This window comes from Mus pahari, chromosome X (assembly GCF_900095145.1).
Source record: "Mus pahari chromosome X, PAHARI_EIJ_v1.1, whole genome shotgun sequence".
NCBI lineage: Eukaryota > Metazoa > Chordata > Mammalia > Rodentia > Muridae > Mus > Mus pahari.
In genome coordinates this window covers 137,394,709-137,403,375 of record NC_034613.1, presented here as the reverse complement: position 1 = coordinate 137,403,375, position 8,667 = coordinate 137,394,709, and the positions used below count along the sequence as shown (strand labels likewise).

The window sequence follows — 8,667 nt, the reverse complement described above, 5'->3', positions numbered from 1 at the left end:
GAAGGATGACCATCGTGTGGATACTTCATTCCTCCTTAGAATAAGGAACAAAATACTCATGAAAGGATGTAGGTACAGAGACAAAATTTAGAGCTAAGATGAAAGGATGGACTATCCAGAGACTACCCCATCCGGGAATCCATCCCATCATCAGCCTCCAAACCCAGATACTAATGCACATGCCAGCAAGATCCTGCTGAAGGGACCCTGATATAGTGGCATCTTGTGAGGCTATGCCAGTGCCTGGCAAACACAGAAGTGGATGCTCACAATCAGCTATTGAATGGAACACAGGGCCCCCAATGGAGGAACTAGAGAAAGTACCCAAGGAGCTGAAGGGGNCTGCAACCCTGTAGGTGTAAGAACAATATGAACTAACCAGTACCCTTTGAGCTAGTGTCTCTATCTGCGTATGTAGCAGAAGATGGCCTAATCGGCCATCACTGGGAAGAGAGGCCCCTTGGTCTTGTAAACTTTATATGACCCAGCACAGGGGAAGGCCAGGGCCAAGTATTGGGAGTTGGTGGATAGGGGAGCAGGGGCGGGCGGGGGGTGTATAGGGAACTTTCAGGATAGCATTTGAAATGTAAATAAAGAAAATAATATTAAAAAAATAAAGTAAAATAAAAAATAAAACAGCAAAATCCATTTATAATAAAAATGTGTAAAATTTGAATATATTCACACAAATACATAAAAATTTAAAATTGAAGTTATAGACTTTATGATTTCATAAATGATAATTTTAAATATTTAGAAGCATTGATTGAAATTTAAAGATGAAATATAAATTATAGTTTATGAATATCATGAAATTTTACAGTCAAAATGAAATAAAAATGAAAATTATGTTAAATAATTTTCTAATCCTGGTGCCTATAATTCCAGGATTTAAGAGGCTGGAGAAGCTGAAACAGTTCAGCACTATCCTCATATTGAATATTAGACCAGACTGTCCTATATGAGGCTCTACTTTAAAAGAGAAATAAACAAAAAGAAAGAAAGAAAGAAAAGAAAAGAAAAGAAAAGAAAGAAAGAAAAAGAAAGAAAGAAAGTGAAAGAAAGGTAAGGGAGCAGGAAGGAAGGAAGAAAGGAAGGAAGGAAATTGTTGAGCATGGTGGCACATATCTGTAATCCTAGTGTCTAAGATTTTGAGGCTGGAGTGAGAGAGTTCAGGACCAAACTCCATGGTACAAGAGGAAGAAAAAAGAAAATCATACAAAACAAAGCAAGACTCTAAGAGGAGACTTAGACACAATTTTAGGATGCAATGCTTATCTAGTTTCCAATTCACCTGTCTTATAGCCAGATTAGCACGCAAATGTATGCATAAACACATGAATTTAAGAATAGTTTGAATTTCTTATCACGTTAAATTTTGTAAATGCATAAGAAATCATTTGTTCCTCCAGAACCCAGGAGATGAACAAAAAGAAAAGAAGTGTGTACAAGAGTAATAGGAAACAACACTTGCTTATATACACATCTATTGCACACTTGCTGTCTATGGGCATCTCACCAGTTAACTTGTCTTTTGTTTTTATAAACCTCTCTGTTGCTTATTTTCTGTCCTCTAAAATTGTTTCTGTTTCTGATTTGCTACTAGTGGTTGAGTGTGTTTACTTTTTTCTTCTAGAATATCAGGAAAAAGTTCAAGAAAATATTAATATTTTGAGACAATCTCACATACTAAAATTGAACTCAAACTCAATGTCTTTGAACTCTTAATCTTGTTGCCTATACCTCCAATGTCCTGAAATTAAGGCACATCCTACTGTGCCTGATATTTGTGATGCTAGAAATGTACCTGGAATTTTATACATGGTAGTTAAGCATTCTACCAGTAGAGCTACATTTCTAGACCAAGGCTTTAATCTTTGAGTGTAGACATTTAGGGAGTTGACTCACATTCTGTCACCACTGAGAGTTGGATTTTGAGAATCAGAGCTGCCCGTGGATTTTAAAAATGCTTTTACCCTTTAGGTGTGTCTATGATCCACAGTATTCTCAGATGGGATACTCATTGTCCATGTCTTAAGGATATTTACATATGTCTTTACAGAACACTTATTTTCACTTTGCACTTGCAGCTGAATGTACTACAGGGTTTTCTTGTCCTTGTATAAAAAGTGAAGCAATGGCTGCTGGTGGGTTGGCTCCTTCACAAGGGAAGGAAGTTGAGAGTTACCTTACACCAATTTTATATTTGTGTTATCAGATGCTTTGAATATCAGTTTGTTCCCAATATAGTTTGATATTTTCATCTAGTTAGTTCATGGATCTAAATAAAGCTTTCAGAGGTTCATGCTATTAAAGGTGTAACATCTGCCTTTCTATAGTAAGTCATTGTAAAAACGTCAGTATTTGGAGATAAAGTGACTTATTGGGGAGGGGGTAATAGCTAAAATCTAAGGTTTGGTGTAACACATCATCAGAACTAGGACAATGCTCTTAGGAAAATTGAGAAATCTATGGAACTGAGCTGTATTTGGTATTAGCCAAGGTACCCACACAATTCATGGTTAACTCTAAAAATAAAATAAGCAATAATATACCAATCAAAATAGAAGTTGTAGTTGTCAAAAATTACAAGTGTCATTAATTATACAATGTTAGAGTAGCTAAAGTGCAAATTTTATGACAAAACTGCTGTTGAAACCTGGTGCAGTGGTACATTTCAGTGTATTTCCAGCTGAGAGAGGCAGAGGGGTTGCAAATTCCAGGCCAGCTTGGGCATATAAACCAAACAGAAAACTAATGCTAAATAAAGGTCTTATTTTTTGTTTGGTTTAATTTTCATTTTGTATTTTTTGAGGAGTGTGGGGAGGGGGCATGAAGTTGGGTGGGTAGAGAGAAGGGGGAGCTCTGGGAGGAGCTGGAGGACTGGAAAACCTGATCAAAATACACTGGATGCAAACGTATTTTAAATAATAAAAAAATTTAGCGTGTCAGTGTTTGAGCTTGAAGAACTACTTTGTTTATCACTTTATGTGTCCTACCTTGGCACTACTGTCTTAGGATTACCATTGTTGCAAAGGAGCACCATGACCAAAATGCTAGCCGGGGAGGACAGGGTTTAGTCAACTTATACTTCCACATCACTTTTTATCATTGAAGGAAGTCTGGACAGGAACTCACACAGGGCAGGAATCTGGAGGCAGGAGCTGATTCAGAGGCCATGGATGTGGGGTGCTTTCTTATAGAACTCAAAACTACCACCCCAGGGACGACTGCACCCACAATGTGTCCCCTGCTCCGTGCAGTGATCACTAATTGACAACATTATCTTACAGCTGGAGGCATTTCCTCAACTGAGGCTCCTTCCTCTCTGATGAGTCTAGCTTGTGTCAAGTTGACATAAAACTAGTTGGGTTTTTTAAACTTTTAGTTTTTGATTCCTGAAAAGCATTTGAAATGTTTCCATTAATTAGTTAATTAATTAATTAATTAACCTTACATCCTGGATCACTGATTCTCCTTTTCCCTCTCCTCCAAGTCCTTCCCTCCCTGCTCCCCTCCCACTCCCTTCCCTTCCTCTTCAGAGAAGGGGATGCCTCCCATGGATATCAACTTGCTTTAGCAGATTAAGTTGCAGTAGCACACTGCATTTTGGAAAGGTTTAATCAGTATTCATTGGAAGCTCATTTGAAGATTTTAGAAAAGTGAAATCACTGCAAACAAAACTTGCAAACAGAAAGGCACTGAGATTTATTTCTTGAAAACAACAGGGGAACTGAAATTAAATGATGAGAGTTCAAATGATTTGTAAGATTTAATTTTGCAATTCTATGATTGAATATTGGACTATCGTAGCTTTGAAGAATCTTTTGATGAAGTTCCTATTTTTAATTGGATAGATGTATACTTTGTACCAAAATAGAATGACTTTGAGAGTATTCACAATTTTGCAGCATGACATTTATACAAACCATTTAAGAAGAATCAAAATTAGAAACAATTTATTTTAAAATTTTTGTCACATTTAAAGTATTTGTTAAAGAGGCCGAGCGTGGTGGTGCACGCCTTTAATCCCAGCACTTGGGAGGCAACGGCAGGTGGATTTCTGAGTTCGAGGCCAGCCTGGTCTACAAAGTGAGTTCCAGGACATCCAGGGCTATACAGAGAAACCCTGTCTCGAAAATACAAAACAAAACAAAACAAAACAAAAACAAACAAAAAAGTATTTGTTAAAGAAAGTCTTAATGGAAGCAAAATACCACTATTTCAGAAACTATTTGAGCTTATATGTCTATATATTTCAGCAAAACATAACTTGAAATATCCTCTAGGTATAAAATTTGTACCACATCAGCTAAAGATAAGTTGCTATCAATTCATATGTGCCTTACTAATCCATCTATGGCTAGTTGTCATTCAACAAGGGTGCCAAGATTGTTCAGAGAGGTAAAGAACTGTCTGTGTAAAAAAAATAGTGCATGGAAAATTAGATATCCTAGCCCCAAATCATGAGTTTAGCCTTAATAAATCACAACATAGAAGAAAGGAACTCTGAAGTTGTGACTCTAAGAGCAGAAGCTATCCTCTTACAAGAGCACACAGATGAAAACACACATGACCTTAAATTGGCAATGGGTCTCTTAGACATGATATTAAAACCACACATAACCAAAGAAGGAAATTGAAAAATTGTACTTTGTGAAAATTGAAAAATTAAAAAAAATTTTTTTTTTGGTTTTTCGAAACAGGGTTTCTCTGTATAGCCCTGGCTGTCCTGGAGCTCACTTTGTAGACCAGGCTGGCCTTGAACTCAGAAATCCACCTGCCTCTGCCTCCTGAGTGCTGGGATTAAAGGTGTGTGCCACCACACCCGGCTCAATTAAAAAATATTTATAGGTATGTCCATGCCTTGGCACATGCATGGGGGGACAACACCTGGTAATCAGTCCTTTCTTTCTACCATATGGGTCCTAGGAATCAAATTCAGTTTCTCAGACTTGGTGGCAGGTCCCTTTATCCACTGAAGCTATCTCTCAGGCTAGGAAAAACAACAATAATAAAAAAATAGACTTTGTACATCAAAATATGTTATCCAGAAAGTGACAAGCTAGGGTTAGGGAGAACAGCTCAGTTGGAAAAGTGCTTACCTGGCAAGCATGAGGTCCCGAGTTCTATCCTCAACATTCATATAAAAAGCCAGGTTTGGTGTAAAACTTGTAATCCCAGTGCTGGATAAATAGAAATATGCGGATTTCTGGGGCTTTTTGGTCAGCCGGCATAGCCTAATTCATGAGTTCCAGGCCAGTGAAACCTTGTCTTAAAAAAATAATAGTGAATTGTACCTGAAAAATAACCCCCAAGGTTGTCTCTGGCTTCCACATGCATGTGCACATATGTGTACCAATATCCACACATAGCCCAACACACAAAGGACTAATCTATAGCTCCTCTGAGTGGTGAAAGGCACTTTACATTTCAGGGCAAAATAAACAAAACAAATGAACAAATCATTGTGCACATCCCCAAGCCCTGGTTTTGGTGAAGGGTTGGGGGAGACTGACTGCTATACTCTAAGACACTAAGGAGAGGAGAGAAGAAAATAGCCCACAGGCATCAGCAAAGAGCCAAGTAGGTCAGGGTCAGTCAAGGCTGCCTTCTGGAAAGCCAAAGAGAAAAACACACAAAGGGCACAGGCTTCCGAGTGGGAACTTTACTTCCATGTGAAATGATAGTATCTGTATCACGCAAAAGTGGTGGGATCATTGGGCTCCTCTACTATCACTTCATTTTTCATTAGTGCTGAAGCCTAGTATGTTCATGCAGTAGATGTAGATAAAGTGGATCTGAGGATTCTCAAGGGAGAAGCCAGGGGAGCGCAAAGTGGTTTGAAATAGTAGCACTACCAGGTTCTGACAGCCTTGCCATTTTGTCTGCCTCAGCCATCTGCTGCAGCCTCTCTATAATGAGAGGTGGTCTTGGTGGATCTCTATGTGCTGTCTGGCCATCATGTAGCTCATTGAAGAGTTGTCTTGAAGTGCTTGGGCCTTCATTATATGCTCCATGATTGCTGCCCATCCATAAGTGCCTTTAATGATGCAGCACAATGAAGAGACAAGCTTATTGGAGATTGTCATCTTCTCAACGCTCTTATCCAAGATCTTCATGAGCTTTCAGAGATCGTCAACATTTCTCTTGTTCTCCTCCATGTTCTTTTTCTCATCTTTTCTAGCCCTTTGCCATCCACAGATACCCGGCTTTCTCCTATACAACTCCTTGACCTGCTGCATGTAGCACTTGAAAATAGGCTTAGGTATGAATACCATCTTAAAGCCCACTTCTTCATACACTCCATGAAGGCAGAGTTGGCTACACAGTGTTTGCTTTCACTAGTGATATAGTAAATGGATCTCTGTGTCTCCTTCATGGGAGATACATACTTTGACATGAAAGTCATATCTCCTTCTAGAGTGAGAGGTGTGGTAGTCCAGTAGCTCAGAAAGGCATCGCTGCCATTTAGTGGAATCTTCTTTGATTACAAGCTCAATGTTCTTAGAGAACACCTCACAGAATTCCTCACAGTTCTCTTTGTCTTCTGTCAGCTTAGAGATGATCTCAAGTCCCTTCTTTACAATGCTTCTGTATATGACTTTCAAGGATTTGCTCTGCTGGAACATTTCTTAGGGGATGTTCATTCTTGGAACCAACCACATAACAGATGAAGTTGAAAGAACCTGTTATTAATTCACCACAGCTGTCCATGATGAACATATGATGAGCACAGAGCTTGATGTTCTTTTTGATCTCAAAGAGGACAACAGGAACTTGCCAAAAGATGATGAACGATGCCATGAATTTCAATTGACCTTCTACAGAGAAGTGTTTGACTGCCAAGTGGTCTTCCCAGTCACTGGTGAGGCTCTTATAGAATTCACAATCAGGGCTCTTGGTACAAATGGACTTGGTCTGGCTCAATTCTTTCTTAACAATGTATTTCTTCTTAATTTTCTTGTTTTCTCTTTTTCCTATTTTTGCCAGTATCATCCTCCTCATCTGATATTGCATCTTCAATCTTAGGATTCTCCTTATCATTCTTACTGTCCTCTTCCTTTTCTTCCTTTGCTTCATTTTCACTGATCTGCATCTCTCCTTTCTTATCCCCCATTCCAAAAAATTAGAATAGCCCTTGAACTTTGAGTGCTTCTTAACCACTACATTGAACCCCCTATCCTCTAAGTAGTCTTTCTGGTCTTCTTTTGGGGGTGAAGTATCAGTTTAATACCCTGCTCAATAGGCTCACCATGATGTGCCTGTATAGTGTTCATCATCATTGTACTTTGTGATCACAAGTTTCTCTGCCACAATGGAATCAATACTGTCTCTCTTTTTTGTCAACTTGACAAAAGCTATAGTTATCTGAAAAGAGGGAATTAAAATTGAGAAGATTACTCCATAAGACTTGCCTAGAGGCAGGCCTGTGGATTCTCTCTCTCTCTCTCTCTCTCTCTCTCTCTCTCTCTCTCTCTCCAGCCCTGAGACAAGGTCTTTCTATGTAGTCCTGGCTGTCCTGGAACTTGCTTTGTAAACCACGGTGGCATTGAACACACGGAGATCCACCTGTCTTGGCCTCCCCAGTGCTAGGATTAAAGTCAAGCCCCACTATACCCAAGTCTTGTGGGGCATTTTTAAAATTAGTGAGTGATATAGAAGGGCCCACCCAATTGCATGTGTTTTTACCCTGGGAAGATGGTCCTGATGTCTATAAGAAAGCATGTTGAGCAAGTCATGAGAACAAACCAATTAGCAGCATTATCCTATGGCTTCTCTATCAGTTCTTGACTCTAGGTTATTGCCTTGAGTTCCTGTTCTGAATTTCCTGAATGATTTACTGCAAGATATAAGATGAAATAAGCCATTTACTCCCCAAATTACTTTTGGTTATGATATTTTTTATCACAACCATAGAAACCTCAAGACAAACACCAAATGGCTGAATCTTAGAGATGTCTGCACCAGCCTAGAGGGCCTCCATGAAAGGTTTCATGCAGACTGAGCAATGGTTTCTGCATTATCTATTTTTTTCAAGCTTTCTTATGCCAATTCCTGTCTCCATTAAAGTCAGGGTGCATTCCTGAGAGTTGAAGATGATGTCAATTTTCAGCTGTTTACCCCTTCTCAACTTGGACAGGACTGTCATAGCAACTCTTTTCCCAGACATCAGAAGGATTAGAGATCAATTCCCAAAGGAACACATCCTTGTTAGAATAGAAAGTATTCATGATAAGGGACATGTATTGAACAAGTTTTGTCTAAATGGCAAAAGTCTCCATCTCCTTGTGCTACCCATCTCTGGCATCTTGAGTGAGCAGCATTGTACTAGTTCAGACCAGGGTGGGCCTGACATGAATATAACTCCAAGGCTGTTCAGGGGTAAAACCTTGGTTCATTTAAGTTGGACAGGGGTAAAAAACTGGAAATTGAAATCATCTCCAACTCTCAAAAGAGTAGGGCATGTGTCTTTTTTCCATAGTGGTGTAGTCATTGATAAGTTGCTTTTGTTTCAGTAAACTCCCACCTTGCTTGGGCAAGAAACTAAACTTGGTGGTTCATATGCAAAAAGATAACATGAAAATAGAAAGAAGACTTTTGAGAAAGGTTTCAGCAGGAGATTGCAGGGGATCGATGCTGATAATAGTGGGGAAGAGGGATTGA

General features: G+C 39.1%; 1 pseudogene; it reads right to left on the bottom strand.

Moving 5' to 3' along the window:
• Positions 1–5,741: 5,741 nt before the first annotated feature.
• On the bottom strand, positions 5,742–7,283 carry LOC110314530 (annotated as a pseudogene).
• Positions 7,284–8,667: the final 1,384 nt, after the last annotated feature.